The following is a 15,062-nucleotide window of genomic DNA, read 5'->3' as shown; positions in this document are numbered from 1 at the left end:
CATCCAAGTACCATAGCTGTGTATACTGCATACCTAGCACACAGTTGTGCACATAAATGTCAGCTTTTCCAGCCTTGGGAGGGAGGTAGATTCTTAAATCGGGCTGATAAAAACTCACTGACCCCTAGAAGCCCAGGAGGTTAACTCTTAAAAGTCAATTTTGAGACTATTCAGACATTTTCAGAAAATAATTTCCAAGCTCTACAAGACAGCACCAACATGTAAAAAGCAACTACATAAGATTGAAATATTTTTTGAAATATAGTTTCATAGGATCTTGACAGTAAGAGGTAGGGGGAAGATCTTGAGACTGGGATGTGTACACCTCATGTGGGGGGGGGGGGGTCCTAGGGGGTCTCCCCCTAGAAGCCCTAGAGGTTTTTTACTCTGAAAAGTCAATTTTGAGACTATTCAGACCCTTTTAGACAATAATTTCCAAGCCTTACAAGACAACACCAACATGTAAAAAGCAACTACAAAGGATTGAAATACTTTTGAAATATACTTTGATAGCATCTTGACAGTAAGAGGGGAAGAGGTTGAGACAGAGATATATCCACATCTTGTGGGGGGGTCTGAGGGGGTCTCCCTCTAGAAGCCCTGGAGGATTTTTACTCTTATAACCAATATTTAGGCTATTCAGACCCTTTCAAGCAATAACTTAATCCATGCATTACAAGACAGCAAGTATCAGAAACTATTCTTTATAACTTACACTAAGGGTTGAAATATGTTCTTAAAAAGTTAAATGGCATCATTATATACATGTAGTAAAGGTCAGCACATCTAATGGTAGTATCATTGGTAGGGGAGATTTGGAGATTAAGGCAATTTTAGACTTGGCAAACATTTCACATCTTGAAAAGACAATGTCATCTCAAATTAGAATAGGATGAAAATATTTAAGAAACGTTTAATACCATTATGACAGTAAAAAGGTTGTTGGTGCATCTGATTGTTGATTGAATGCATGGGTGACCTCTGGGGTGAGGTAGTCCTTGGGGTTTTCCCCCTGGCAGATCTGGAGTTTTTTGCTTGAGATACTAAGGCAATGTTTAGGTTATTCATAACCTTTGAGGTAATATTTCCAAGCTTCAAAAAGCTAAAGTAAATGTATGTTTTAAATGAGTTTCCCATATCACATAAAATGGACATGTAACATTAGTATAGGGCCATTAATATTGCATGTATAATAAAGTCACCGGTATGTTAGAGAACTTTAGGTGGTCATACCTAGTGTATAATAGAAACTGGAATCTGATGAGATGTGGTGATTTGTAGTGTCAATAATATGATGAGTAGAACAATTTAGATTAACTTCATTTCTAAACTATCTTTGAAAATTACCATTATGAAACCTTAAAGTTCACTTTTGCCCCAAACTCCAATATAAGTGAAGCATTGATTGTGAAACAGCCAAGCATTTACATGACATGTTCTGTAACTACATGTAGTGTGGTAGCTAGGTAATACCGGTACATGTATATGAATATGTATAATTTATGTATAGTTATGTTTGAACTAATAAGTAATGTTAAAGAATTCATGTAAGAAACAGGGACAAGAACAAATATTGACATGTACCACATTTCAGACAAGGCTATACGCCATTGTAGAAAGGATTTTTTTCTTCCATCACAATCTAAAACACAATGACCCCCCCCCCCCATCCACAATTTTCAAAACAGCATGACACCCCCCCCCCCCCCCCCCCCCCGCCAATTTCAAAAACAGGGTGACCCCCCCCCCCCCCCCACCACCACCAATCCCAATCCACTGGCCCCCCAGGCCGAAGAAATTGACCAGTCCCTAACAGCTATGTTGGTATAATAGCAACCCTTTTATTCATATCTGACTAGCATTGCTCACATAGCTGGGACATGGCTGTGGGAAATACCTATGTTACAGCAATGCTAACATGTCTTGTATATGGCTGTGGGAAAAAGCTCTTGTACATGGATGTTGTAAAAACACAAATTAATTATGCTGCATTGCTATTTTTCACATCCATGTTACATTAATGTTACCATACCAGTGTCATTCATCTGTCAAATCTAGGTACAGTATTTTACACCTAGTGTGTTGGCCAGAGCTGTTACAGGGATATTGTACACATAGCTGGTACAGCCCCCTGTGGCTCCACTGATATGGTACAGCTATTTGCACAATGCTGTCCCTAGGTATATGAATGTTACAGGGGTGTGCAAGGTTCCATGTGTATGCTGTTAGGTAAATTAAACTATAGCTGCACAGTAAATTTGGTTTAAAAAATCACACAAATAACAAAATGGCATGAGACCAAATCATTTTGGCTTGGCCTCTCTGACTTTGCCTGTTCTAAAAAATGGGCTTTGTTAAGATAATATGAGATACATGTTGTGTTTTATGTCTTTGCTATTATTTGTTGTTGTTATGGTTTCATTAATGATATACACAAGGTGTTAAAATGACCTATGTATTGCCAAATATACACCAACACATATATCTATGGCCTGAATATATATATACACACCTATTTTGACCCTTCCCAAATTGTTATAACTTGTCTATTTAGCTCCGCTGTCAGTGAAAGCTGAAAGCATAGCTTTAGGTATAGGTGTGTATTAAGGAATAGAGTATAGGTGGAATCATTGGTGTCCGTCAAATATTTATATTTTCATCATCTTCTCCGAAAGTGACAGTCAGAATTCTTCGATATTTGGTGTGCATGTTCCCTTGGGGGAGGCTATTCAGATTTGTTCATGCCAAGTTGATCTGTGCTATTTTCAATTTTTATGATTTTTTTTCAAAAAATGACATTTTCATCATCTCCTAAAATACTACCTGTCAGATTGCTTTGATATCTGGTGTGTTGATGCGCAGGGGGTAGCTTACTCAGATTTGTTAATTTCAAGTCAGCACATCTTCATTTTTATTTTTTATGATTTTTTTCTTGTAATTTAACAAAAAAATTAGTATGTTAATGAGCATTGTGACCGACGTCATATTGGAAATCAGTCGACGACACTTTAAGTAAACTGCCACTTTTCAAAAGACACTATTGGCGTCAAACAAGCAATGTAATATGTGCTATACTCATAATTCCACGCATTGGGCGCCCAAATGACAAGTGTTTGTTCGAAACAGGGTTGCAAATCCAAATTCGGCACCCCTTCTACATAATCAGCCAGTCCGCAACATCCGGTCTCTTTTGCATACAATCTATCCTCCATATAGCGACTGTTACAGTTTGAATGGCTGCTCACGGGCCTTATTTTTTGGTATTTTCAACTCGCCGTAACTTTCACTAGAGTCCACCATTTTAGATACTAAAACGCCTAAACCTCAACTGACATCTCTTCTTTCATGCCAACAAAATAAATTTTGGCATTACATTTAGGAATACCGATTTTCCGACAAATTCGGGACGTATACTTGAGGCCTTGAAATTTTGACCCGGTTTTCGCTCGAGTCATAGTTTCCTCAATACGGACCGGAAAGTTTACAAATTTCACAAAAAGGTGGATTTTTATGTGTTTTAAATAACCATGGCAAGTAAATTTAGTAGGATCGTTGTGTAACGGTCCGGACCGTTCAAGAATTTTCGGTAGAAAACGACTGATTTGACCCGGAAGTTGAAGCTTGCTTCATCTGACCGGGCAATTTTCCACAACCAGCAGCAAGCAACGTGGAGTTCTTGGTACTCACTAAAATCACACTTCAGACCCACTATAAAAGTTTGATGTTTTCAGATAATATGCAGGGATCTGCCGACACCGGTCGGCACCGGTCGCTAGCGTCCGGGACTCAGTCTTGGCGGCCACCACTCAAAGGTTGCCGACCACCACCTTCAAGTGTCACAATTTGGTTACCATCGACCCCCCACACTCACTTTAATAATTGTACTTTCATTTTCTGCCCACATGGTCGCATTGATTTAAAAGATAATGAAGTATTAAAAAGTGTCTTTGGAAAAGAACAATGTAGACGACCATTAATTACAATAATGACAAATACTCGACTATTTATAAAGACGAAGTGTGAACTGACAACAGCTGACGCTATACACATTGATATCCACATGTACAGTACGTGTGAATTACAGGGCAAACACGATGCTGCAAACTTTCGACTAGCATTCTTCAGCGTTGTCAAAAAAATATAACAGCCTCATATACCTTTTTATAAAGTGTTGACGTTGTGTCCGATCATTAGTTTTCTGTTCAATTTTACTCTGAAAACACTTTTACTTAGTAGTTTGACATTGTACATAGCACGACGATGAAAACACGTAATTTCAAAAATGGTGGGTGGTGACGTCACAAACTATTGCGATGTCTCACGTATCCCAAGATTTCATCTAAACGTGATGCGTATGTGTGGATATACGCAACTTTTTAGAGTTTTGAAACTGCAGTCATATTTAGTTTGATTGAAACAACTTTAGATTTTTTGAGAAAACTAATCAAAAACTGTGATTGAAAAAAATCGATGTGCAAAGATTGAGATTAGAGTTATAAATCTGTAGAGAAAGAAAAGTTTATTAATACAATGGAATGATGAAAAAAAATGGCCGAGTCTGCTGACAGGCGCAGGTCACAAGACACTCCGTAAATTTAAATATTAGACGATGTTATGTCTACTACAAGTTGAATGTTGTTGACAAATAAGCTTATGGACAGTGTTTTTGGTAAATTTGTTAGAAAATTGAAATTCGAATTGCCTCAAAATTATTTTAGATCCCTATTCATTATTAAAATTGTCCAGGGTTAAAGCTGTAAGACACTGGAATTGTTTAAAGCCAACCTCAAAATTTCTGTGTGTGTGTGTATGTGTGTGTGTGTGCACATTTCCCAGTCATTATTTTTCTGAGATTTTGTATAATTTTCATAACAATAAATTTTTTTATAACATGGTGACTATGGTATAAAAGTACAATATTTTACCAACTTTCTGTGTAAAATGTGTTTTATAGTGAGACATCATATGAAACCACTAACCACTTTATTACATCGCTACCAGAATAAAAACTAAAAAGAACAGCGGAGCTATTCTGACCCATAGGTCGCTTGTTAGCTATAGACATGGCATAGTGTCTGAAACCTAAACTCCAAAACTACTGGACAGATTAGCATGAAATTTGATGGGAACATTCTTAGGGATGAGTAAATTAAGATTTGTTTATGACATGATGATTCCTCAGAAATATTCAAATTAGGGCTAAAAATGTGTTTTTTTGGTCAAAAACCTATAATTCCAATTTAATTTAACACGGACGCATCTGTTGGTGTATAGATGAAGAAATATTAACCATGTAATGTTCTCATTAGCAATATGCAAATTAGGTGTAAAAATGTGAATTTTGGTCAAAAATTTATATCTCAAAAAGTACTTGGTCAATGAGACTGAAACTTGGTGAGATATTTCTAGAAGTGTTATTCTGCAGGTTTTCCTCAAAATTTTTTGACACAATTGGCACTAGCAACCATGACCACGCCCTTAACAACAACCAAATGGCACTATATTTTGATCAAATAACAACACCATCTGGTAGGTACGTGAGTAAACATTCGAAAAAGTATGCAAATATCCATAGTAACCATGACCACGCCCATAACAACAGCCAAACAGTAGTGTATTTCACAAAGATATCAACAGGGATTAATAGACAATTGAATAAACAGTCAGCAAATGTATGTAAAGTTGCCTAGCAACAAGACCACGCCCATAGCAACAGGAAAATAATCATGTATATTGCAAAGATAACTGGAATTGAAAGACAAATGAATAAACATTCAAAAAATATACACAAATGTTCCTAGCAACAAGACCACGCCCATAGCAACAGCCAAATGATCATGTATATCACAAAGATAGCAACATAGTTGGTTAGGCAACTGGATAGCCATTTAAGAAATGAAGACCTATTGTTAGCATGGACTAGCATATGGATAAACATTTTTACAAACTGTTGTACAGTTGTGCTACAATGTCATTACTGGTATTTGTACTTTATTTTATTTACACACACACACACACATCCACACACACAGATAGACAGAAAGACAGATGCTGGGCGATCCCTATAGCACTACTGAGCCTCAGTTGAGTTGTGCTAAAAATGTCCTTAGCAACCATGACCACAACTATAGCATCAGCCAAACGGTGATGTATTTCACCAAGATAACCTCTGGGATTAATAGACAATTGAATAAACATTCAGAAATGTATGCAAATGTGCCTAGCAACAAGACCACACCCATAGCAACAGCAAATTGATAACATTATGCAAAGATAACAATAGGGATTAATAGACAATTGAATAATCATTCAAAAATGTATATAGATTTGCCTACAAACAAGACCATGCCCATAGCAACAGTCAAATAATCACGTATATTGTAAAGATAACAAGAATTATAGACAAATGAATAAGCATTCTAAAATATATGCAAATGTGCCTAGCAACGAGACCACACATAGCAACAGCCAAATGATCACATATATTGTAAAGATAACAACAGGGATTAATAGACAACAAATAACCACCTATACCTCGAATGGCTCACTGTGTATTACACATTTTTAAAACTGTATGGTACAGTTGGGCTACAACACCATTGATAGATTTGATAGATTTAATAGTATACTAGAAAGCTAAGAACTTTCAAAACGGTCATATGAATGTGTTTTGTTGTAGTTAAAAAAGAAAAGAAGAGGAAACCATGTCTGTGTTTGTTACTCAATAAATAGTAGAGAACTAAAACACTAAATATAATGTGATCTGATCATCAACATCTGTTACACAGTATGTACAGAAAATGATTTTAAATACTAGTAATCAAAGGCAATGGTTTCAATCCCCAGGTCTTACATCAGTGTTTATCTTATCAGTTGAATCAGGAGGATTACAAAGGAGTATTCTTTGGTTCTAGGCCAGACAACTGGTATTTAATAACACCTAACTTGTAATCCTAGGTCAATGTGGGGTGAATTGTAACAATATATGAAGTTTCAAATTGTGACTTGGATTTAGTCACTTGTAACTTGTATTCATTCTCTTTGCTTACAAATAATTTCCTGTGCATGCAATAACAAACAACTGTCAAATGAATTGTAAAAACAATGTTGAATAGTGTCAGTAATTTATTTCATATTTGACCTCACATTACATTATAAATAACAAATATATATTGGTATTACTGTTATAGCTTTAATATACTATTGAAATTAATTGTACAGAATTGATATTGAACAATTTTTATGTCCTAATGAAAAATTTACAACAAAGGGGAGATATCTAATCAAATGTACTAATTAATTTTAAACTGAGAATATTAAAAAAAAACTATTCTTTGTAGTACTTGTTTTTCCATTTCTTCTTTACATTATTGTCCAGTGCAAGTACACACTACTGTTGTTCAGTGAGGCAAGTTCAAATTTTGACGACATGGATTTCAAATATACAAAGAGGTTACCTGTCTGCAATTTCAAATTATGTGCAAATTACATGAGTCATCGGCATCATGGAACAATAAAGCTATGATTATGGATATTTATAATTGAATAACAATATGGGATACAAATTGTGCAATGTACAATGATGTATTATTAGTATATTACGTACACATAAGCAATATATGTGCGTGAAAGGTGAGCGAACGATCGTAACTGTATAGTTTTGCAATGAAGCTTACTGGTGATGTGTATGTTCAGTGTTCACCGCCTCCCTTTGATGTAATAATCTTCAGATTCAACGAAAGTATCAATACAAACACTTGAAACTCCTGAAAATCTAGTCTTTCTCACTGTGGACCAACATTGGGTCGTGTGCCGAACTGTATCGTCCTGCTTTACCTTACATCGATGTTGGTGGCGCACTTTCAAAATAAAGCGCGAGCATGAGCAGACGACCGATTGATATCCATTGCTAGCTCGGAAAGACGCGGAAGCACTCACTCATATTCAAGATGTTCCCTCCTGAGAACGTCATGGAGGGCTCTCTACTGTCGCCGCCAAGACCTCTCTCTAAATCCATTTCGACGAGCGAATCAGGTTGCGAGATTGGTGTTCGAAATAGAGGAAGCAAGCTGATTCGGTGAGAGTCAGAGGTCCTAAGGGGTGAACTATTAATTAATTTCGAGGGGGGGGGGGGGGTTTGAGAAAAACAGTTGTCAGCAAGTGGAGGAAAACAAATTGATCCCATAATAGCTTGAGAAAAAAAATTGTTCAAACAGACAGAAAGTAAAAAAAATATTGTTGTGATGTGCTGAAATCAGCTAAATTTCGACGGTAAGAAAAGGAAGGAGACTCTGAACACCATCAATATTAAATAAGTTTATGACATTGCGTTTACCATATAACCACAGGGTTGTTAATTCAAGTTTGTTAATAAGTGGAAGCATTTTCTAAAGCTGATTATTTTGTTAAATTGGTATGATAAGTTGGTTTAAAGTTCAGTTAGCCAAGTGACCAGTTTGTCAAGGTTATTGACCCTGGTATAAGGGTAGGTTAGCAGGGAAGACATTGGCGATAAGTCCCCTGGTCGATACCTTGTTTACTGTTATTTTAAGACGTTTGGGACCGGCTGTTGGAGTCCTTCATCAGTCGCAGTTATGCCCAACAAGACAGCATTCTCGCATTTGTTTGGCTAAAAATTTAATATTGTTTCTCAAGCAGAGATGCTAGTATTTCAATCACATTATGATCAGCAAGGCTATTTTTAGTCTTGCTTTTAGAGGCAGAGGACTTCAGTTTAGTTGTGAGAAGTATGTCTTTAAGATTTTTGTTTCGTTCTATTCTGTGCTATGATTGGTTTGGTCAGGTAGAGTTGGTTTAAGGTTACATTATTTTCTAGCAGTTCCCAATGTTTTGTTAATGCGCCTTTTACTTTAGACGCTTTGATGTTGGGACTGTATATGTTGTTTTGAAAACTAGAGGAATCTCTTGAGTTGATTTTAGAAATGTCTCCCTATTCTCATAATGGACCTAATGAGCGAATCACTTCTGATTTGTTGTATCCTCTTGTGTCAATTTGTTTATGAAGAATTTCAATTTGTTTTAAAAATCGTCTTCGTAACTGCACGTTCATACCTCATTGTTTCAATTTAATAACAACCATTAAAGGCTGAATTTGGGTGACATGTGTTTGGGTGTCTGTGGAGGTACTGAAAAGTGTCAGTCGGTTTGGTGTAGTCTGGATGACCAGAATGTGGTTTCTATAACCACACATTGTATAAATCGTAACGATCGATATTGTATAGGAACTAGACTAGTTTGGTGTGAGTCTTGATATCCAACCTTTTGGTTTGTTTGAACCTATGACCTTTGTAAATCACGGCATAGCACTTCCGTTTCTGAGCTGACCGACGAAACTTTTAATGATTGTTAACTGCTACTTATTGCTACTTACACAGAACAAGTCCAAAGTGGTGGTATTTTATCCATGTATGTTTCAATAATGCGACACTCAAGTTTGTGGAATGCGATGTCAGCTATCTCTTGAGAAGCTGGTGAGCCCATACTACAACCACATGTTTGTTGGTAGACATCTACAAACAGAGGCTACTAGAGGAAAACCATCGTTTGTATTTTCTCTTGTATTTATTTATAATTTTTACCAAAGTGTTCAAAGTGTGTTTCGTGTGTTTGTCTTGTGAAGATTTTATTTGTTGAAACTATAGTTTAGTAGTTTGGTAGTTCTCTTTTTGGAAGATGTGGTGGCCCTGAAAAGGGCCGTTAGTAATAAAGGGAAGGGGATTCCTAACACTATCAATATTAAATAAGTGTATGACATTGCGTTTACCATATAACCAACTGTGGGTTGTTAGATCAAGTTTGTTAATAAGTGGAAGCATTTTCCAAGGTTGGTTCAAACTTGATTATTTTGTTTGGTAATAATAAATTGGTTTAAAGGTCAGTTAGCCAAGTGATTAGGCAAATCCTCATGGATTTTTTTACCAGCTATCTATCTTAAATAGAAGCATGGATTGTTAACTGCTACTTATTGCTACTTACACAGAACAAGTTAGTTGTGAACCAGTGACATGTAGGTTTATACAGGGAACATCCTAGGACATCCTAGTGCTAGGAAGAAGAGCACAGCTATACCAGCTGTGTGCGTCACAGCCCAGTTACAGGGTATATTTTTCCACAGACCTGGTACATGGTTGTGAAAAATAAACCTGTTGAATGGATGTGGAATACCGCCTCTGTGCCATGACTGTTTTGCACATCCCAGTACTGCATACCTAGCACACAGTTGTGCACATGCAGTGTACATGTAACAGCTATGGCGGAATAATACCCTGTTACAGTAGCAACCCGTTTGTTCATATCTGACTAGCATTGCTCACATAGATGGTAAATGGCTGTGGGAAATACCTATATTACAGCTATGCTAAAATATCTGGTACATGGCTGTGGGGAAAAGCTCTTGTATATGGATGTTGTAAAAGCCTATGATGCATTGCTATTTTTCACATCCATATTACATTGATGTTGGCATACCAGTTACAAATCTAGGTATGTTTACACCTAGTGTGTTGGCCAGAGCTGTTACATGGATATTGTACACATAGCTGATACAGTCCCTGTGGCTCAACTGAGCTGGTACAGCTATGTGCACACCCCTGTCCTAGGCATGTGAATGTCACAGGGTGTGCAAGGTTCCCTGTGTAGTTATGAACCACACATTACAAAATTGGTAACCGAGAAAAAAATTGCATTGCTTCTGCATCTGGAAAAATAATTTAATGCAGGATTGACAATATAAAAAAATTGCTGTCACAGTGATGGGGACAAAAATTGCTGCCATACCTATTTCCTCCTCCCCCCCCATATCAAATGGTTCTCCCCTAAAAGCCGCCATCCATGGAGTTGTCAGATATGCCTAGCATTCACCTTTCAACAACTGGTAATGCTGACATACAACTTCACAGCCTTTATTTGGAGTTGAAGCAATCAACAATGGATGACGAGAATACAATGTGGAGAAAATAAATCTGTAGCGGTAAGTTTTTTTTCGTGTGTATTACATGTAACTCAAATTTCCTATATAGGTACTACATATAGTTTCATCATCAATCTACATTGTCATTTTAGAACCGAATCTGACAGCAGACCATAGATTGACCAATCAAATTTTTCGTCAGTTTTGATATGGTGTTGATTGATACTTGCGTGTCACCTAGAAATTCGCTTATTTTTAATTTTGATAATGAAACCAAGCTGGTCACTATGGCTTTATATTTGATATCTTGTTTATGTTTGTAATGTAACAAAGTTATAAATTTGGCAGTAGATTTATCAATGTTGAACACTGAATGAGATAACTATCTAAATCAGAAATAAGGTTATAAAATAACTTTTATTCATGCAACTACCGTTATATCACTCTAGTAATGTAATGGTTGAGTTGTTACAATGTAGAGATCATACAGTGATGGATCAATGCATCATCACCACCACCACCACCACCACCACCACCATCATCATCATCATCATCATCATCATCATCATCATCATCATCATCATTTGGTACTGTTGATGTAGGTCAGTGACCTGTACAAAGTTTCATTTGGTGAGATGTAAGTGTCAATCAAGTGTGAAGTCTCCACGGCTGTAGTTTCTGAAATATGGGTCAATGATATAGTTATACTGAAATGGTGCTGATTTCCAGTATTTATGAAGTCTTGATTTGAAACAATCAATGGTCGGTGTATTCACAACATCTTCAGACAAATTATTCCAATGTCGGAAGACTCTATAAGTGAAAAATTACCGGCGGATATACAGTGATGGTGTTTTTGGTTTCTTCAACTTGAAAGAGTGACCACAAGTTGAAGGGTTCACTACAATAGTGAGGGAGATTGAGTTTTGTAGAAACCATGTGTGTATTTATAAACTTCAATTATCGCCGCGAACACATCTGTAAGTTAAACTTGGTAACTTCAAGGCTTTTAGTCTGTCAAGGTATGATAAATCTTTCATTCCTGGGATCAATGTTGTAGCTCTTCTTTGTACTGATTCGATGGTGTTGATTTGACCAAAGACAAGTAAGAAGACTTTTTGTCTGTGATTTGATTTGATTTATATGGTGTCCAGACTGAATAGGCATATTCAAGGTGACGTCCAATTAGTCTATGATACAGAAATATAAAAGTATCCTGGTCGAGAAACTTGAAAATCCTTCATACTATTCCCACTAGGCGGTTTTCTGTTTGTACAATCTCGTTTATGTGTTGGTCAAAGATTAGTTTAGATTTCAACTCACCCCAATTTCAGTGCATCAGATGTGTGGGCCGATTGCTTGTTTTTTTTTCATTATGTATTTTGGTTTTCTTACAAAAACGATGGATGGATAAACCAAGTACAAAGTCAAGACATAGTGGATGCATGATGTTCTATGCCGTAACGTCTTTTACATGTATAACTAATGATAATAACCGTATGTGACTTTTACTGTTGTGCTGTTGATTTGTTCACATTCACCATAAACGGTTATGTTTTGGGTGTGAACTATAAAACATCCTATGAGAAAGTGTGATTTGACATCAGAATGTGGAGTCATAATGTGAAAGTTTTAGATTCATCAGAATGTGAACATAAATTCAACAAAGTTCTATGTTCCTATCACCTCCTGTCTTTTACAATATTATGAAGTGAAAGTGAAGTACTGTGATTTAAGAGTTTAGATTCATAATACCTCTCTTTCACTGTCTTGTTTCAAAAGGAACAAGACATGTAAGGAGCATAGAATTTTGTTCAATTTATGTTTTACATCTGAAGAATCTAAAACATTCAGAAACATCGTGTCTCTGTAGTTTATTGTCAAGTTACACTTTTTCATTGACTAATTAATAGAATTAATGAAATTGTGTTGTCACCCCCACAACACTCACTTTGGGTCAGTATGATAAAAACACACACCATGAACAAATGTATACATAATCACATTTCTGAAAATGTATAGTTTCAGATAGTTACCATCGTTATTTACTGAGCATCTTTCATTTTAATGTAGGTCATCAATGTGTCTAGAAACACAGTATGCATGGTCTAGGTTGATACTACTCAAATGAATCTCGGTAGAGCCATTACCAGTAGTCACTCTTTCTGTTGTTGTGTCAGGTATTATGAAGTCATCAAAACATTTATCAATTACTATTTTTATGTACTGTTTCATGTTCAAGTCATTTGATTTTCATGTTCAAGTCATTCAGCATTAGGATGATCATCACAATGAATGTACTTGCTCTTCAGTGCTCTCGTGGTCAATTCAGCACCACCAAAGTGTATCTCACCACATTGTTGATCAGCCTCATTGGAGACAGTAGCCACAAAGTCTTTACTAATTGGGATAAATCACATTGACTTAAGGCAATTGATGGGGAGAATGGGCGCCATCTGTTCATCCATCATTCTGCCTGTCCATCCGTAATATGTCATTTCTCAGACATGCAATATGCTGCTTCATTCATATAGGTGACCACATATCATGTGGTACATATGCAACTCACTTTGTTTTGCGATATATGCAAATTTGACCAAATGACGGCCATATTTGTAGTTCAAAATCCATATTTACTGCATAACTCAAAACTGTAATACCCAGACAGTCCATTCAAGGCATGTATGCTGATAACTAAAACCTGATTTTTTGTTCTTCTTTAAATACAGAAAATGAGAAGACCATTTAGCTAGGGATGAGAAAAGACATTGTGGAACTATAAGTAAACATCCATCGAGATTCTACATCAAGGATGATACCATGTCTGCTTATATTCAGAAAGAAGACACAAACCCACATGGATGTGATGAAGGAATGACTTCAGTGATAGTCAAGGTCAACAGGAACATGAATACAATTTCTTTTCAAGACTGACGTGAATTAGCCAAAATATACAATCTTGAATTTTGACCAAAACCCATGACCATTTAATTTTCACTGGGAAATGCTTACCATACTACATTTGTTTTTTGATGTGTTACCAGTGTTGGCAAGAAATTATGTATTATGGAAAATTAAGTTTCCACAGAGATTTCATTTATGAGAGGATACATGATTTAGTGTCTCAGTGAATTGATGGGGACAATAAGGAATATTTCATCAGTATGGTACTCTGTAATATACACACTGCATCTAAGTACTCTATGGTGTGTGATATCATAATGTCTGTAATATACACACTGCATCTAAGTACGCTATGGTGTGTGATATCATAGTGTATGTAATATACACACTGCATCTAAGTACTCTATGGTGTGTGATATCATAGTGTCTGTAATATACACACTGCATCTAAGTACTCTATGGTGTGTGATATCATAGTGTCTGTAATATACACACTGCATCTAAGTACTCTATGGTGTGTGATATCATAGTGTCTGTAATATACACACTGCATCTAAGTACTCTATGGTGTGTGATATCATAGTGTCTGTAATATACACACTGCATCTAAGTACTCTATGGTGTGTGATATCATAGTGTCTGTAATATACACACTGCATCTAAGTACTCTATGGTGTATGATATCATAGTGTCTGTAATATACACACTGCATCTAAGTATGCTATGGTGTGTGATATCATAGTGTCTGTAATATACACACTGCATCTATGTACTCTATGGTGTGTGATATCATAGTGTCTGTAATACACACACTGCATCTAAGTACTCTATGGTGTGTGATATCATAGTGTATGTAATATACACACTGCATCTAAGCACTCTATGGTGTGTGATATCATAGTGTATGTAATATACACACTGCATCTAAGTACTCTATGGTGTGTGATATCATAGTATCTGGAATATACACACTACATCTAAGTACGCTATGGTGTGTGATATCATAGTGTCTGTAATATACACACTGCATCTAAGTACGCTGTGGTGTGTGATATCATAGTGTCTGTAATATACACACTGCATCTAAGTACTCTATGGTGTGTGATATCATAGTGTCTGTAATATACATACTGCATATAAGTACTCTATGGTGTGTGATATCATAGTGTCTGTAATATACACACTGCATCTACATACTCTATGGTGTGTGATATCATAGTGTCTGTAA

General features: G+C 36.3%; 1 long non-coding RNA gene across 2 annotated transcripts in view; it reads left to right on the top strand.

The window, feature by feature from the left end:
• The window catches only part of LOC144450228 (uncharacterized), a 193,638-nt gene extending 179,664 nt beyond the window's left edge, over window positions 1–13,974 (top strand). For both annotated transcript variants that reach the window (XR_013482213.1, XR_013482212.1), the window contains exon 5: window positions 13,660–13,974. This is a non-coding gene — a long non-coding RNA (uncharacterized LOC144450228). The remainder of the gene's footprint in view (window positions 1–13,659) is intronic.
• The last annotated feature ends 1,088 nt before the right edge of the window (window positions 13,975–15,062 follow it).

The sequence above is a fragment of the Glandiceps talaboti genome, chromosome 19 (assembly GCF_964340395.1).
Source record: "Glandiceps talaboti chromosome 19, keGlaTala1.1, whole genome shotgun sequence".
Taxonomy (NCBI): domain Eukaryota; kingdom Metazoa; phylum Hemichordata; class Enteropneusta; family Spengelidae; genus Glandiceps; species Glandiceps talaboti.
Note: the sequence above shows the minus strand (reverse complement) of the source record. Positions and strands in the feature narration are given on the sequence as shown.